General features: G+C 42.3%; 1 long non-coding RNA gene across 1 annotated transcript; it reads left to right on the top strand.

Annotated features, from left to right (window-relative positions):
- The first annotated feature begins 207 nt into the window (after positions 1–207).
- On the top strand, positions 208–19449 carry LOC120981109. Its single transcript, XR_005774624.1, has 3 exons — positions 208–346; positions 6643–6653; positions 19440–19449. It is a non-coding gene; the product is annotated as an uncharacterized LOC120981109 (long non-coding RNA).
- Positions 19450–19689: the final 240 nt, after the last annotated feature.

The following is a 19689-nucleotide window of genomic DNA, read 5'->3' as shown; positions in this document are numbered from 1 at the left end:
TCATGGATCTTTCCTCGGCCAGCCACTAGTTAGCCTACACAGTCGGGGACTCTAGAGCAGCATGGAGAAGCAGAGCGCCGAAATTGGCCAATGAGCAGCCTCACTCCCTAATAACAAGCTCCTTACTTGCTGCCATCCCTACACCTGCGAGTAAGGAGCTTAGCTATTGGATGTTTTAGGTAACAGCAGTTTTGCTGCACTGCCTATGAGATTCACAGCGTGCAGTGCGCTGGTTAACTACATGAAAAGCCTTAATGCGCATTCATATGCATTAGCCTTTTTTCAAACCGTAAAATTGCCTGAACAGGCGTCTATGACGCTTGTACAGGCGTTAGTGCGACCCCTGGTTGTGGGCATGCTCTGTGACCTGTACAAAGTGTGTTTTTACACTATAATTTGTGTGTACTGTCCACATCCATATGTCCATTACGCAAATGGTTTGTTAAACGTCCTATTCTGGTCATCCACAGACCCAGTGGCACATGTATGGTATCTGTATTTTGCGTGGGCCGCAAAACAGATATGGTCATGTGCATGTATTGACCATTCTTTTAAATCCATTAATGGAATTGGTTCAAAAACTGAATGTGTGATTCCAGCCTTAAAGTTAAAGGGGCTGTGCAGCCAGTACATATTAATGACCTATCCTCAGGATCGGTTATCAATATCTGATCGGTGGCAGTCCGACTCCCAGCACCCCTGTCAAGAGGGGCGGTGGTCGTCTGAGCATGTCTTCCATTTCAAGATTACACTGCATGTTGTCTCACTTGCAGCATTCAAGTGACTGAAACAAGAACCGCTGAGACTTCTGAGATGATGCACAGTGTAATCTTGAAGAAGTAGCGCTGGTGCAAGCCCCACCACCTCTTCAAACAGCTGATCAGCTGGGTGCTGGGAGTCAGACCCCCACCGATCAGATATTGATGGCCTATCCTGAGGATAGGTTATCAATATGTACTGACTGCACAACTCCTTAGTTTGTGTACATGTGTTTAACGCTATTTAAATAAATCACAGATTAGTAGCAGAGCACACGAGAAGGTAGCTAGGAGTTTTAAACCAGTGTAACTATGTAAATAAGTATATTCTATGGCTTTTACCATGAATTATGCCTGAACATTAATGCATATACAGTGTATATATCAGTGTACAAATTCAGCCTACTTCTCTCCTGCCTTTAATAAATATACCCCATTGTGTTTTGAGGTGCTGCTACCCATTGGCGTGCCTAGGGTGTTTGGCACCCGGGGCGGGTCCTTTCTCTGGCCCCCCCACAAAAAAAAAATTGTACCCCCTCACAGTAGTATTGCCCTCATTGTACAACTTTCACAGTAGTTTTGTACAGATGTGTGCCGACTCACAGTAATTATGGCCACATTGTGCCCCCCTCACAGTAGATATGCCCCCTCTGTGCCCCTTTCACAGTTGTAATGCCCTCTTTGTGCCCCTTCACATTAATAATGCCCATTGTGCCCCTTCACAGTAATAATGCCCACTCTGCTAGTTGTGCCCTCTGTGCCCCCTCCATAGTAGAAATACCCATTGTGCCCCCTTCACAGTAATAATGCCCACTGTGCCCCTTTCACAGTAATAATGCCCATTGTGCCCCCTTCACAGTAATAATCCCTATTGTGCACCCTTTATAGTAATAATGCCTACTGTGCCCCCTTCACAGTAATAATCCCCATTGTGCACCCTTTATAGTAATAATGCCCACTGTGCCCCTTCACAGTAATAATGCCCACTGTGCCCCCTTCACCGTAATAATGCCCACTGTGCCCCCTTCATAGTAATAATGCCCATTGTGCCCCCTTCACAGTAATAATGCCCATTGTGCCCTCTTCACAGTAATAATGCCCATTGTGTCCCCCTCACAGTAATAATGCCCACTGTTAGTAGTGCCTTCTGTGCCCCACTCCATAGTAGAAATCCCCATTGTGCCCCCTTCACAGTAATAATGCCCACTGTGCTCCCTTCACAGTAATAATGCCCACTGTGCTCCCTTCACAGTAATAATGCCCACTGTGCCCCCTTCATAGTAATAATGCCTACTGTGCCCCCTTCACAGTAATAATCCCCATTGTGCACCCTTTATAGTAATAATGCCCACTGTGCCCCTTCACAGTAATAATGCCCACTGTGCCCCCTTCACAGTAATAATGCCCACTGTGCCCCCTTCACAGTAATAATGCCCATTGTGCCCCCTTCATAGTAATAATGCCCATTGTGCCCCCTTCACAGTAATAATGCCCATTGTGCCCTCTTCACAGTAATAATGCCCACTGTGCTCCCTTCACAGTAATAATGCCCACTGTGCTCCCTTCACAGTAATAATGCCCACTGTGCCCCCTTCATAGTAATAATGCCTACTGTGCCCCCTTCACAGTAATAATCCCCATTGTGCACCCTTTATAGTAATAATGCCCACTGTGCCCCTTCACAGTAATAATGCCCACTGTGCCCCCTTCACAGTAATAATTCCCACTGTGCCCCCTTCACAGTAATAATGGCCATTGTGCCTCCTTCACAGTAATAATGCCTATTGTACTCCTTCACACTAATAATGCCCATTGTTTCCCCTCCACAGTAATAATGCCCACTGCGCTAGTAATGCCCTCTGTGCCCCTCCATAGAAAAAAATCCCAGCTGTGCCCCCTTCACAGTAATAATGCCCACTGTGCCCCCTTCACAGTAATAATGCCCACTGTGCCCCCTTCATTGTAGTAATGCCCTCGGCTCTGTGCCCCCTCCATAGTAGAAATGCCCATTGTGCCCCTTTCACATTAGTAATGCCCTCTGTGCCCCCTCCATAGTAGTAATGTCCTCATATGAGAGCTGCTTTCTCTGCTCTGTTCACCTGCTCGCCATCGCATTTTCAGTGATGAGCAGGTAAGCAGAGAAGGCCATATTTCAGATGACCCACTAAACCCAGGAGGTCAAATTAAATATTCCAATAGTCTCACGGCTATAAATTCCTGTTTCTGGTCTTATAATTAAAATATAACCTTTATTTCTTTGTTAAACAATATATACCATAGAAAACATAAGTGAGTTGTTAAAAATACATATGGAGGGCTTGGACCTGTGGGTACAGTGTCTCTACTTTTGTGGTAGATCAAGGGGACACTATCTCACTGAGAGCCACGTGCAGGTTATTTGTATCTGACCTGTGTTAATACACTTAACGGCCTGTAATGTCATCCGACACCCGGCATTCAGCCATCTAAACCGCACTATATTGGCTAAACACCCTATCAAGATACTTCTCTGATTATATGGTGTCCCTCTCTGAAAACTCTCAGTAGCTGTGCTACTTGGACGCTCCTATCTAGACTGTCCCTCAGAGGTCTCGGCGTCTGCAGATCGCCTTCCCTAATCCATTCTTAGCCCTGCCATAATTTAAAAAAAATGTTAAAGACACAGCTCCCCCAACATGTTTCACCGCAGATGCGGCGTCTTCAGGGGAATGGAGCTACTATCAACGTTGAGATAGTGTCCCCCCACAAAAGTAGAGACACTGTACCCACAGGTCCAAGCCCTCCATATGTATTTTTAACAACTCACTTATGTTTTCTATGGTATATATTGTTTAACAAAGAAATAAATAAAGGTTATATTTTAATTATAAGACCAGAAACAGGAATTTATAGTCGTGAGACTATTGGATTATTTAAGCAGAGAAGGCAGCGCTCGTACAAAAAAAAAATCGGACAAACCCTTTAAAGACATACTTGGAAAACATTACATACAGTGCTACAGAACATACGGGGTCATACAGCGCCACATATGGGGTCATACAGCGCCGCTCTTGCATCCAGTGACTTCTCTTCTCTGATGCCGACATTCTCTTCCCTCTTCTTCTCCTGTTAGACCAGACCACCATGGTGACTTCTTTCAGCCACGCCTCGTCTCTGCAGAGTTTAACAAACAGACATCTTATTTTCCTACTTTTCCATCATCCTCCCATCTTCTCAACACCCCATCCTGCCACCCCCAAAACTGTGCCCACTGTGCCCCCCAATACTTTCCTGCAGAAACAGTCCCCCTGAAAATACTGGTACCACACAGCTAGTGCTTTAGTACAAAAACACCCCTTTATATTGTGCGCTAGTAATAAAAAAAAACACCTTCCTTTCAGATCAGACCCCCATATAAAACCCTAAATGAGATCCCCTAATCTCAGACTAAACCCCCTTTAGACATCTATGTAAGACCCCAGTTTTAAGCCTCAGATCAGAGCCCTATTAGACCTTTATGTAAGACCCTGACCCAATATCAGACCTAAGATAGGACCCCATTATAAGACCCCCATTAGACCTCCAGACCCACATATCAGACCTCAGACCAGACCCCCATATCAGACCTCCAGACCCCTACTAGACCTCCAGACTCCTACTAGACCTCCAGACCCCCATTAGACCTCCAGGCCCCCATATATGACCCCCATTAGACCTCCAGACCCCCATTCAGACCCCTATTAGACCTCTAGACCCCCCCCAGTCAGACCTCCAGACCCCCATTAGACCTCTAGACCCCCAGTCAGACCTCCAGACCCCCATTAGACCTCCAAACCCCCAATCAGACCCCCATTAGACCTCCAGACCCCCAATCAGACCCCCATTAGACCTCTAGACCCCCAATCACACCCCCATTAGACCTCCAGACCTTTATCCAGACCCCCATTAGACCTCTAGACCCCCCAGTCAGACCTCCAAACCCTCAATCAGACCCCCTTTAAACCTCCATACCCCCAATCAGACCTCCAGACCGCCATTCAGACTTCCAGACCCCCATTAGACCTCTAGACCCCCTAGTCAGACCTCCAGACCCCCATTAGACCTCTAGACCCCCCCAGTCAGACCTCCGGACCCCCCCCAGTCAGACCTCCAGAGCCACCATAGACCGCTCCATACCCCTTTAGACCTCCAGATCAGACTGTAAAATAATAAAGTCACTTATCTCTCCTGCCGCCACTCTTCCTGTTCTGGCTGTCTTCTCAGGGCCCGCTCTTCAGTCACCTGACCTCCTTTCAGCGTCAGGTCAGAGTGCGCTCTGTACGTCCTGACGCTGCAGGCAGCCAGGACACAGCAGCGCGGACCCTGAGAAGAGCGAGCAGGAGGAGGGGTAAGTACTGGACAGCGCTCACAGCGCTTCACTCCCCCTCCTCCTGCAGACTAGTGAGCGCTTCCATTATAGAAGTGCTCACTAGTATTCCCTCTATAAGATGCACTGCATCTTATAAAGGGAAAAGCAATGAGCGCTTCCATCTGTATTGATGGAAGCGCTCATTGCTTCTGTTCTGGCACCCCTCTGAGAGCGCTGAGACCCGGCTGCCACTGTGAAATGCCTTGCTTTTTACAGCTCCGCCAGTGTTATTTCCAAGTTGCCTTTCCAGAAGTGGTTGAATTAAGGTCATATGGGCTCAGGTGAAGATTATGATCTTAGCAATTGAGATTCCATACAACTCACTGGTCTAGACTGCTGTGGTCAGGCTGAAGAAAAAGTAATTAGCAGACCATAATGCTAGGGCTACACGACGATATTGTTGCGTGTCAGATAGGGCACAACTAAACCCTGTTCAGTAGTTAACTCACACTAGTAGTCCAGAACAGAAAAACCACGTGAACATATTATTTACTGTGTATAATTCATAAAAAGCACACAGAAACATTGGTATTAACTTCTTTATTAATAGTTGTTTACTTATGATCTTTAAATAATTCCAAAAAAATGCACAGGATGGTATGTATTTTGCGGTTTGCAGAACACAGATCCGCAAAAAATCCGGTTGACTTCCATGTGCATTCCGTATTTTGCAGAACGGAACAGCTGGCCCCTAATAGAACAGTCCTATCCTTGTCCGTAATGCGGACAATAATAGGACACGTTCTATTTTTTGGCGGAACAGACATACGGAAACAGAATGTACAGGATTTAACTACTGTTTTTTTTCGGACCCCTTGAAAGGAATGGTTCCGCATACTGTCCGCAAAAAAAAAATGGAACGGACACAGAAAATACGTTTGTGTACATAAGCCCTAAATCAAATGCGACCCCAATCACATTGGGGTGTGATCCACATAAAACATTTCTGGTTCGGATTTAGTGTGGAAACGCAAAGAAATCCGCACCAAAAACCTTGAGGTTTTTCTGTTTTGAAACCTGTGTGCAGTTAGCCTTAGGGGGATGTTCACACGACGGCTTTTTTGGGCCGTGAACAGCCATACTGAAATTTCACTGAAAATATGCTGGTGGCTGTGTCCTTTCTATCTCCCATACATCTCAATGGGAAACAGCAGTGAGGGTGGTGGAGCAGTGGCTTAATGCCACAGACACGCCGAGAACAGACATGTCCCATCCCAGCATGGTAGCTGTAAGTGATCCTCAGAGCTACCTCCCTGAGCTGTATGGGAGGCAGAAAGGATGCGGCCGCCGGTGGATTTTCTGTGAAGTTTCAATGTGGCTGTCTGTGCCAAACTAAAACTGAAAAAGCTATCGTGGGAACGTCCCCTAACTGTCCATGGACACGGCAGTGTAGTTTATGTCGATTTTCGAGCGGACTTCATGTGTATTTCGCTGTGTAATCCACATTTGTTACTTATTTTGTCACAGATTTTTATGCAAATTTGCCCTAGATCTAAGCTTTGCATTGTGTGAACTAGGCCTTGCTTGTGGATTTTTTTGTGGCTTTTGATGTTTTTTTTGTCCTAGATGCAAAGGGTGAACTCTACACTGAAAATCCACACAAACAATTGACATGCTGTGGATTTTAGAATCCACACCGCAAGCCAATTTCCATGTGGAAAATATCTGCCCCATGTAGCTAGTAGTTTATTACACTGCAGATTTTCTGCATAGAAAATCCACATATATTATTATGTGGCCTCAGGGTGCCTTCACGTACGGCAGATTTTGTTGCACAAATTTCTGCAACTGAAAAACAGTTCCTTTCATCTGGACGGGGCTTGCAGAATTCCATGTGCTTGCCACCAAAATAACTAGATTTTTCAGTTGCAGAACTTTTTGCAACAAAATGTGTTGCGTGTGAAGTAGGGTGGCCAGACGTCCGGTTTTAGGCCAGACAGTCCGGTTTTCTAGCTCCCCGTCCTCCGTCCGGCGCAAGGGCCTGGACGGACGCAGGGATGTCCACCCTTTCAGTAGCTCACACTCAGACAGCAGCATTGCTCTGTCTGAGCGTGAGCTGCAGCAAATGACTGAGCATTCTCTTACCCCCAGTTAGTCACTAGAGCCACAGACATCACTCCCTGTGGCTGACTGAGGGGAGAGAAGCACCCCGACTGCCCCCAGCTCACCTTCCTCTAAGAAATTTCTTCCTTCTCCTCCCCCTGTTTTTTTCCTCCCGGTCGGCGATGGGGTGTGGCTTCATGGAGTGGTCGCTTGGCGTTACGGCGGTGGGTGTGGTGTATCAGTTTGGGGGTGTGGCTGGTGAGGTCCGGCTTTCTTGGGTGAAGCCAGTGGCCACCCTAGTGTAAAGGTATCTTTAGGGTGTATAAATGCTGCTGATTTCCTACACTGTGTTTGCAGGCAGAAAAATTGCAGTGTTTACAACAGTACAGACGTGTTACGGTTGGAACGCAGCAGCTGTGTGGCCAGATACTGCACAGCCACGAAAGCCACCACGGGTCAGAAAAATTGATTAGAAGTAAATTGTTTATTTGGTGTTCACTGTTGGCCAGGCAGTTTTGCAGGTTACCACACGACCATTAATATTGAACACTGAATAAACAATTTGGTTCTAATCAGTTAGTATGATCCCACTGTGGCTTGCATTGGAGTAATTGGTTGTAAAGGTGAGCATGGCTTTTAAGACTTTGTCCCCAATACTTTTTTTTTTTTTTTTTTTTTTTTTTTTTTGAAATCTCTTTTTATTGTTGTATAAGCAATTCAAATATCGACAAAAGGCTTGTGTCGCAGCACAGCGTTCATCACATCTTGTTACAAAGTATAATATGTCCACCACTTGTCAAGGATCCGGAGGTCCAACCAGTGATAGATTCTAACAGTAATAATGTGAGCAACGTTAAATATCCTTTAACAATGTGGGAAGGGGGGGGGGGGGGGGGGGGCGGGTTGGGGAGGGAATATAGGGGGAGAGGGAAAAAGAACAGCCCCAACAGCATGTCGGTCTATGATATATTTCTCAGTCTTCTCAGTAAGCTGTGAATTAAATAACCCTTTAGGTAGCATTTAATGCATGAAATGAGCAAATCTTAAATATGTGACAATGGCACGAATGTACAATACAGAGTGACTGAAAAGTATGGCAAAGGAAGGAGTCCTGGAACCTTGGCGGGATCTTCCTATATAAATGATGTAGAGGCTAAGATAGAAAAACATTACCTTACTCATCAATCCACTGTTGGGAATCTAGAAGGCCTGTCCTGTATGTCAACCATGGTTGCCAGGTTTGTAGGAATTTATCTCGGCAATTGTGTGTCCAGCCCACTAACTCTTCCATCTGGCACATCTGGTGCACCCTAGCCCGCCACATCTTAATTGTTGGAGGGTCAATTGATCTCCACTTCACTGGGATCAAAAGTTTTGCGGCCATAAGCATGTGCGTGGCCAGGTCATATTTGCTAGGGCGAAAGTCAGATGTAGGCAACCAGAGAAGCACCAGCTGGGCCGTAAGTTTCAAAGGTTTTCCACAAATCTTATTGATAATACACTCTATTTCTGCCCAAAAAGGCCTGACAGTTGGACAGAACCACCAGATGTGAGACAGGGATCCAGTAGTCATTCCACACCTCCAACAAAGGTCATTAGGTATTAGGTTAATCCTGTATAGATATTCAGGCGTTCTGTACCAGCGTAAAGCAATCTTAACCGAGTTCTCCTGTACTTTTATACACTTGGAGAAGCCATGCGAAGACTTCTGGATCCATTTACTGTCATTTTCATTAAAATCCAGGTGCAATTCCTTCCCCCACTCAGCTATCCAGGGCGGAGCGACAGAGTCTCTAGCACCTAGAATCTGTTTGTAAATGAGTGCGATGGATTTTTGGGGTAGGCGTGGTAATAAAACATAATTCTCTAGCCATGTCGGGTCAGGTAAAGGGAGGAAGCTGGATATCAAAAATTTTTTACATGTGTTTTCGAAGTCATTCTTTTGAATGAAGTCCTTATCAGTGTCTGGGCCTTCGGAAAGAGCAGTGAAAAAGTCGGAGGAGATCCCTAGTCTTTTCAAATCCCCTAGTCTGTGATGCGACAGGGATAACCATATGCCAGACGGCCTAGTAATGCTGGGGAACATTAATGAAGGAATAACAGATATAGGAGCAAGGGGAGAGGCTTTGCCTTGGGCAGAAGACAGTGCCATAGATTTTTGGCAAACCTGTAGCACCCCCTTAGTTAGTTCACTGTCAATTCTATTCCCTTCTCCTGCTCTCCCTGGAGACCACAGTCTGTGAAATAGTTCCCTGCCCAACAAAGCCAGCTCCAGGTCTATATGCATGTATTGTGTTTCTTGCCTAACTAGTGCAAGCCATCTCTCTAGATTAATGGCCTGTAGATATGCTGAGAGGTCAGGCAGGGAAACGCCCCCATCTCTTTTTCTTCTGGAAAGGAGGCGGAAGGACATTCTAGGACGCCCTTTATCCCACAGATACCTTCTCATACTGGAGTTGAGTTTATCAAGGAAGCTAATTGGCACCTTAATGGGTAAAGCTCTGAAAGTGTACATTAACACTGGCAGAATGTAGGTTATGAGGACGTTTTTCCTTCCTAGCCATGTGAGAAAGGGAGATCTACTTCCAGAGATAACAGAATTAACTTTGGTGAGCAATGGGGGGAAATTAAGGCTAAACAGTAACTTGGTATCCTTCGGAATCATTACTCCCAGATATTTTATAGCCTGTGTAGGCCATTTGAAGGGTGTGAGGGTTTTAACTTTGTTGTATAAAGCAGCTGGTAGGGAAACGCCAAGGGCCTCCGACTTATCAAAGTTTATCTTGAAATTTGAGATAGTCCCAAAAAGCAAGAAGATCCGCATAACCTCTGGCAAGGCTTCCAGGGGATTTGTCAATAAAAGCAGAAGATCATCCGCGAAAGCAGCCATCTTATGTTCAAATCTACCTAATCTCACTCCTTTAATCATGGTTGACTGACGAAGCTTAAGAAGGAGTGTCTCCAATGTGAGGACAAATAAGGTGGGGGATAGCGGACATCCCTGACGAGTGCCGTTTCTAATATGGAAGGCGTCCGACAGGGTGCCGTTGACCATCACTCTCGCAGAGGGAGCAGAGTACAGAGTGAAGATAGCCCTGACAAAGTCTGTCGGGAAACCAAAAGCAGATAAGACTTTGCACATATAGGCCCAACTCACCCTATCGAACGCCTTCTCCGCATCCGTCCCTAAAAGCACAAGAGGAGACTTATTTTTATTAGCATATGTTACCGCATGTATCACTCTGTCCCCAATACTTGAAAGTCAAGCTCTCCGTCCTCAAACAATTTTTAATAAAGATCAATATATTACTAGCAGAGCTACAAGGATTTTGTTAAATACACATGAAGCAGAAATATAGGGGTAGATGTATCAAGACTGGTGTTTTCTGTGATGGTGTACTTAACTTATAATAAGGCGCAGTCTTCGTCATGAATTAGGTGCATACTCTTGCAGTCAGTGTGCCTAGGTTGAAATCTATCTATTTATCTATTTCAGTCATCATTTATTCCAGAAAACTTGAAAAATGGAAAGGGCAGCATAGAAATTTAATGCTGTTAAAAATGGTTTATGATTTTTATGCCAGTTTTTGTCATTTAAGGCATAGTAAATGACCTCCATAGCCTCAGGTAAAAATGGCCATATTCAGTCATAGCCACAGTCCATTGTATTTTTTCTACGAGAAATGTGATTTAACCTCAGCTAGAAAAGTATAGTAGTAGCTGTGGGTCAAGTTAATACATGCAAATATGCATACAAATAAGATTATCAATGGAAAGTGACTTATTTTATTGCAGATATAAAGAAAAATAGCATGGAAATAAATCCTATTTACAAAGTGCGTTGTATGTCCTCTTCCTGTGCGAGAGAAGCGACTGGCGTGTAATCCCTACACCAGCTGCACGAGACCCTCTTTATGGAGTGTTTCACTAATTAGCTTAACAAGTATGTTGGTAGCTGTTATAATTGAGAGTAATTGAAGGTTTAGCTTTTTCCCATCTGTACATTAAACAATTAACCTGCAATTGTTTCATATTGATCCCAGTTTATAGAATATCTGTGCATAATGCCAACACTGAAACATTGATATTCAGCAGGCAATAGTCAAGAGTGAAAAAATTATATTTCCTAAGAGCTAGGGTTAATTAAAGCCGTTTGTCAGCCGTTATGACCAGCCTAAACTGTTGACAGCATTAGGTAGGGACTAGGGTGAGCAGGACAAATTAAACCTTTGCAGAGTTTTCATTATCAGGAGTAGTGTGAATATGAAGTTTTATTTTGACAGGTTCTGCTGTTTAAAAACACTTTAGGCAGAGCTTCACTGGGAAGTGCTTTCTGCATTGAGCTGCATCACAGTCCATCCCCTCTTCTCTGAGTGACAGCTGTAGCATTCAACCAGAAGATCACTACAGCTGTCACACTGAGTAGAGTGGAAGAGCAGCTCAATGCAGAGAGCACTTCACAGTGAAGCTCCACCTCCAGTGCACTTAAGGAGCAAAATCTTGCAGAATAAATCATAATATTCTCACCACCCCTGATAAGAAGAACCTTTATGTGTGTCCTCCATTTATGCTCCTGGCATAAATCCTGAAATATTGATGTAACTACGTCAACCTTCCGTCACTAGTCGGTTTTTCCAGAAGAAGGGGAAATGGAAAAAAGAGGAAGAGGAAAAGTTGAGGGGACAGGGCAAGGAGTATTGGGAACATCTAAGGAAGAAAAAGAAGGGAGAAAAAAGGTGGTGCAAAGTGTAAGTAACGCAACTTAGATAGAAACCATAACTTTGCACCCCGCAGACCCCAGGATGGGCAGAACACAACAAAAGCCCAACATAATCACCTCTCCTTCACATTTGGTACGTTACAAATCTAGGCAGGCAGCATGCGAGGACCCTCAGTGAGTCATCAAGCGAAGTCATGTCCCAGAGATTGGGGGATCACCAAATAAAACAAGCGTCTGATACCAGGAGGTGAGCTGAAAAAAGGTCTTAAATAGACTACCACGGGTACATCTCGTAATGGTTGGGTCAATGTACACAAATATGGCCCATATAAGTTCTAGAGGTACTGCCGAGATCAGATGGGTGGTAGTAAGTGTGTGGACTTTGCGCCAGAAAGATTTTATTACTGGACATAGCCGCCCACAAGCAGTGGAAAAATTCAGCCCCGGCCTCTTTACAGCGGAAGCAGTTATCATTCTCAAAGACGCCCATACGATAACCCGAAATTAGAGAGATGTATGCCCGGTGGTATATCTGTAAGGTAATTTCTCTGTAGTGGCTAGATGGCAAATAGCGAAGGTTATGCTCTAAAGCCTGATATAGGGGACACATTGTTAATTGAAGGTTGTCTTTGAGACATATAGCTATTACCTAGTCACCCTGCCTATAGTCCAGAGGGGCTCCTATCGGTTGCCATGGCAGCCTGGACTTAGCTGAAGCACTCCAGGACTGTCATGGCAATCTCCATTCTGAGCTATGCATGAGGCATAGCTCAGAATGGATGGTGTAAAAATCCTATTTACCTTAAAAGATCTCTATTAGGGTGAATAGGAGAGGGGATCAAAAGATCCCATGTACTGGCACCCTATTAGGGCTAATAGTAAAAAAAAATGTGAAAAAATAAAATAAAAAACACCAATATATTAAAAGTTTGAATCATCCCCCTTTCCCAAATTTATATATAAAAAATAAACAATATTAGCTATCACCGCATCCGAAAATGTCAGAACTATTTAAATAATTCCTGTACGGTGAACGCCGTAACGGAAAAAAAATGAAAAAACACGTGATTCGCTATTTTTTTTGTCATCTTGTCTCCAAAAAATTTAATAACTGTGATCAAAAAGTCGTACATACCACAAAAATAGTACCAATAAAAAATACAGTTCATTACGCAAAAAACAACCCTTTATATAGCTCTGTAGGCCGAAATAATGTATAAAAAAGTTATGGCTGTCAGAATATGGCAGTGCAAAGAACATTTTGCATTTTTTTTAAAGGTAACTTACAAAACATGGTAAGATTTATAGTGATCTTAAAAATGCACCATGTCCTGGAAAAAAATAAGCCCTCATTTAGCTATAAGGAAAAATAAAAAAGTTATGGTTATTGGAACATGGGGAGGAAAAATCCAAAGTGCAAAAATGAAAAAGATAGTATAAATATGCAGCACACGGAATATTCTTTGCAACTTAAAATTGATTTTATTTAGTGATTTTCACAATATGAGGTTCATGATCCAGTTTATAGGAAATTAAATGCTGCGTAACCAGTATCCATATATGAGCCGGACGTTTCGGTTCATAGGGACCTTCTTCAGCGGCTTGGAGTTTCTGTGGTCAGAAATAAAGGGTTATCTGGATGGCCATTTTTCCTAAAATTTAAATAGGCCTTGTCTTTTTGTAAAGTTGGACTCTATTCCTGGGGGGCTATATTAGACAGCAGTTTCTTGAGAAAACTGTTGGCTTGGAGCTAGGAGAAGAAATTAAAATGAATATTGGGATATTTGGATTTATTTTTATTGCATTTAGTAAATATATTTATTCACTTAGCCTGCATAAGCTTTTTTATTCTCAAATCTTTTGAATTCAAATAATAATAATAATAATAATAATAATAATAATAACAGTTGGTCTCACAGTTTATTGTCTTTGAAAAGTTGCATGTTTTGTCCAGGTCCAAATCTATAAAATTCTGTAAATGTAGTGCAGATGCGATAAATAGCATTTGTCAAGCCAAACGTGTTCCCTTACATAGTCAACAATTTTCTTTTAAAGGTAACATTTTTTTTAAAACTTTTAACAGCCTTAATTAAGAACTCCTTCAAAAACATTTATTCTCTGACCTGCTAGAAAGGTACATGATGTACTCATAGTGAATGTAATCTTCTCATCAGTGACTGTATTTGTGACTTATCCCCTCCCTTCTAATCCTCAGCTGTGTCATGTGACCAACGCTCTGACACAGGACAGGAAGTCTGTTACTTTTCTATTCATCCCTATGAGACTGACATTGAGGCTCCCATAGGAATACATAGAGAAACTTCCTGTCCACACATAAGATGCTGCGTTATTTGAAAAGTCTGATTGCTGAGGGTCAGAATATCGCAATGAAAAGAAAAAATATTTTTTTTCCACAGTGAGTCCTGCACTGACTGACTTATAGCACTGACTGAGGCTGGGCTTGCTGCAGTGAGCAGGCCTATAGAGGTCCTGTGCAGGGGTGCTTTTAGGGTTCCCACCTTTCCCAACAAAAAATATTGGTTACACAAGTTAAAAAGGTTGGCGTGCAATAACACGGGTGTCATTTGATCATATTTTACGTTTTCCATTTTTCTTTCAATAAAGTCAAACTTTCCACTTTTGGTGATGCCCTGTGTATTTAAGTTTGATTTAGCCACTGAAATGCAATGCAATCTGAAAGCAACATGTTATAGAGCAGGAGAAGGTGAGCAGATTGATATATATTTTTGTGGGAAAAGATTCAGTTCATTTTTACATTTACATCGGCAGCCCTGTGAAGTACTATTGGTACAGGGAGGAGGAGGAGTTATCACTGACAGGTTAAGCAGGTTGAGCATCCCTGCTCTATGCAAACTTATAGACACAATGCTATCAATCACTGATAACCCCTCCCTCTTGTACCGATGCTGATCACAGAAAGTAAAAAACAAACAAAGACTGAGATATAAATGTATAAATAACAGGTTTTACCGAATCTTTTCCTACATAAATATGTCACGGACGTTCCAGTGACAGGTGCCAGGAGATCAGTGAGACTGGCAGCACGTCGTGTGATCTGACAGGTTTCAGGTGTTGCTTATGTGGTCATTTTACCTTCCCTATTTATTGTGGCTTCTCCCACCATGCTGTGCAGTTTATAGCTTCAGTCTGGTTGTTTAGTATTGGTGTTAGGATCTTGCCGGAGTTTCTGTGCTTCCATAGCCATTTGAAGTTAAGTGTCTTCTTCCCTTTTTGTTTGTGTTGGTTTACTAGTGTTGCTCTTTTCCCTGTCATTAGTGTTTGGGCGTGAGGGAGACTCCTGTTCGTCCTACAATTTGGAGGAACAGGTTGTCTATTGTCCTGGTATTAGTACCAGGGTCCTACAGGGTGAGTTAGGACTTTAGGTTCGGATGTATCAACTCACCTACCTTCGGGGTCAGTTCAAACTTGCAGTCAGTCAGGACTTTGATTATTCTTTCTTTAGGAGATGACCTGCTCCTTTCCCTAGTTTCCAGGCCTTTTCTCCTCACTCCTTTCCCTCCTACGTTCGGTGTAGGTTTCCCTCCCACACCGAAGCGTGACAAAATGTATATCAATCTGCTCAGCTTCTCCTGCTCTACAACATTGTGCTGTCAGATTGCATTGCATTTTTTGGTGACAGGTCCTCTTTAACCACTGAGCTATAGAGCTCAATGTTAAACTGATGAAAATATATTATGGCTAAAAACCTCAGTAGTAAAAAAGCACTGATCCCCTCCATCATGTCATATAACTCTCTACACCATACATGGCATTTGTTGTCTAAAAGTACATACGGATCTATATGAAGTCCACTTTCACACAACTGTCCTGGACTTGTTATACTTACTGCTCTATATAGCTCGAACACTCATTGTTTAGGTATAAAACTTATACAGAAATCTGGCTTGTTATACCCCGTTTTGTAGTTTTATGTTTTGTTTTGTTCTAAGCAACAGATGTACACACCATATGCAGGAATACTTTGTTATGTATATCTTTTTGTGTGCTATGAGACATGTCTGATAATAGACATGGCTGACTATATTATGTTTAACTGAAAAAACGTAGGCTACTTTCATTTCACATTGGCGTTTCTGTGTCCGCTTATGAGATCCGTTTCAGGGCTCTCAAAAGCGGCCCAAAACGGATCAGTTTAGCCCCAATGCATTCTGAATGGATAAGGATCCATTCAGAATGCATCAGTTTGCCTCCGTTCAGCCTCCATTCTGCTCTGGAGGCGGACACCAAAACGATGCTTGCAGCGTTTGATGTCCACCTGACGATGCAGAGCCAAACGGATCCCTCCTGACTTACAATGTAAGTCAATGGGGACGGATCCGTTTTCACTGACACAATATGGTGCAATTGAAAACGGATCCGTCCCCCATTGACTTTCAGTGTAAGTCAAAACGGATCCGTTTGCATTATCATGAACGGATTGCATTGTTCATGGTAATGCAAACGGATCCGTTCTGAACGGATACAAGCGTTTGCATTATAGGTGCGGATCCGTCTGTGCAGATACCAGACGGATCCGCACCTAACGCAGGTGTGAAAGTAGCTTTAATAAAAATTATTGAAACAAAAACCTCAGTAGTAGTTTCCCATGTATTATGCATTCATATATTCCATCAGTTTATATATTATTTTTTTTGTAATTACATATTTATTTTGTGGCATAATTTTTTTTTACAATTTCAAATTTTCTTTTTTTATATAAAATGATACTTCTGCTGTATGTGAATACCTAATACATGGGAAGCTACTATGAGTTTTTTCTGCAACAGTTTAACATTGAGCTCTATAGCTCAGTGGTTAATGTTCTTGCCTTTAATGTAGATGGTTGCGAGTTCAATTCCTGGCAGAAACATTTCAAAAATAGAAGCTAAATAAGACTTAAATACACAGAGTGACCCCAAGCAATACTGACAATGCTTCGGGATACCCCCTTCATGTTCATAGAACTACCTGCATATATGTACACAGTGGGGAGCCCCAACTGTTTAGCGATCTGCCGCCCCTACATTCAGCAGCACTGAAGCTAGGGGCCCTGGGAAATTGCCTAGTTCGCCGGCCCAGCATGTACTTAGGGAGTTCTGAAGATATGCTTTCATGTATATGTAGCATACTATAGATATATATCTATGCATACAGCACCGATGAAAGAGGCACACTGGGGGTAGAGGTAATTTGCCTTTTCTGCATAGTACTCCACATATCTCTTTACCCTTCCTGCTCTCTTCCCTTCCCCATCAATTCCTTTCTATCATTGGCTGCAATTGTTCACATGACACTAGCCACACCCACACTCAGACGACTGCAAGTATTTATTTTCTTAGAATTTTAAAACCTATCCTTGGCTATGTGCTCAATCGTTCCTGATTAAGTGGGATATATAGAGACAGTGCTATTCCCGCACAGATTTTGTCTAATGTCTTATACTACACATACATTTTTTATTTTTTATAAATGAGAAGATATTTTCAACCTCCTATATATAAAAGCTCTAACAGGAATATATGGAGATGTGTGTACAGCTGGAAGGAAACGATACATTAATCTTATCAGAGAAATACGGGATGGAAAGTACCATTACGATCAAAGCGTACTTCCATGATTACTGTGTAATGAATAACATGGTGCTGAGCTAATGGCGAGAATCTAAAATAGACCAAATACATATAGCTGGACAGGTATTGCAGAATCCCATGTGCTGGTGTCAGATCTATAGGCGTTCTGTCTGCTGGAGATTAATTTGTGACTTTAGGATTCGGGGCCGCGATGCTTGTGCATCATATATCTCCCTGAGTTAAGATAATGCAGAGTGGTTTACCTGCAGTCCTATGTAAAAAGACCGATAATACATAATATCACTATGAATTGAGACAAACTCATGTCTGCTACATCTTTGTTACATTTCAACCATAGCGTGGTATAAGACGGTTCCCATATAGTTGGCTCGTTGTGAAATTCAGCATTTCCGGCTTTTTATCCAGCTATCATTCAGGATTTTTTTTTTTTACAGATAAAATAAAGCCATTTTATTACTTTAAAAATCCTGCATCTCAAGGGTTTTAATGCAGACTTTCATCAGTGCTCTCTAGACTATAATCCCCACTATCTTCACGTTATCTTCACATAGACAGTATGAATTGTAGTCCGGCAAGGCTAGTGATCATACAGTCGTCATGCTGTAATTATCATAGAATGGCACTTACTCTGCAGTCCCTATTATGTGAGCCTCATCCATTTCCATCATAGCATCTGGCAGTCACTCTGTATTTGTTGATGGATTCAAGAATTTGACTCATAACTATAATTATTTGTATTTTTACTAATAAACCATCAGAAGAGTTTAGCAATTTGCAATTCTGCGTCCTTTCTTATCAATGGCACAATGAAGTACGGTCTGTGTGTATATATGTGCGTACATTGTATGCATATTTGTGTGTATATGTGTGTATATTCTATGCATATTTGTGTGTGTATATGTGTGTACGTATATGTATATATGCCTTTGTGTATTGTGCTTACGTACGTGCGTGAATTTATATATGTGTTTGCATTTATACACAAGTATGTATGTGCATATACATGGGCAGAATCTGTATACCTGTGTGTGTGTGTGTATTTATGTGTGTATTTATGTGTGTATGTACAGAATGTGTGAGTATTTCAATGCATGAATGTATTTATGTGTATGTTTGTGGGTATGTGTGTATATGTGTTTGTATTGTGCATGTTGTAATTGCCTGGGACAGTATATTATATTGTAAGCTTCATTAGGAAGAAAGCATAGGACGATATAATTAATAATAATAAGAAGAATATGGAGAGTGAGAAAATGAAACCCAGTGCAAAAGAAAACGAATAAAATAGTAGAAGTAATAATTAATGTAACATTAATATTGGTATAGTAATAATTGACAAATTGTGTACAAAATTATATAAAGCAGGAATATTGGGGGTATGTAACCTTTTTAATGCAGAAGCCTATTCCCCTCAGGATCGTATCCAGTTCTGTAGTAAGAGGTCAGTCAGAGGTATATAAACCAGAGCTTCTGGGCCCTGATGGAAAATCTGTTACAGTGCCCCCCCCCCCCCCCCCCCCCCCCCCAATTATCACGTGTCATTTATAGCTCTCTTGTGTAGCAGAGGGGGTATTGGGCAAGGCCTGGGTGCAACTGCAACCCCTGCACCCCTTCTCATTACCCCCCTGATGATAATAATAAAGCATCAAGGGGTAATGTAATTACTTCTCAAATAAACTGTGACTTGTGATATGCTACATACATTTATCATATCATCACAATTATATTAGATATACTAATAAAATATAATATATATATTTTTTATTTATTTATTTTTTATCTGTGTAGATAGAGCATAATAAATAGTAGCCAACTGTATTCTGCAAATCATGCTTCTCATCATTGCAGACATGAATTTAATACAAAAGGAACCCCCAATGAAGTCTCACGTCATGCTCATATTCACCCTTAGAGGGCAGTGGTTTTCCACTTTTGTCCCTTCCAGGCCTCTCTATTTGCATAGGATTTAAATATGTTGTGCGCCTCTCTTTTTATGATTGCAGCTGACCTAATACTTCTTTTTCAATTGGATGTAATGCTGATCACATGAAGAGATGTAAGCCGGCACATAATAATACAGTCTCTAACAGCTTATCATACAATGACAAAACGCGCCCTTATCTGCCTGTAATATTTATAATATCAGAAATATCGCAGAACGACAACAAC

The sequence above is a fragment of the Bufo bufo genome, chromosome 10 (assembly GCF_905171765.1).
Source record: "Bufo bufo chromosome 10, aBufBuf1.1, whole genome shotgun sequence".
Lineage (NCBI taxonomy): Eukaryota > Metazoa > Chordata > Amphibia > Anura > Bufonidae > Bufo > Bufo bufo.
This window is presented reverse-complemented; position numbering and strand designations above follow the sequence as displayed.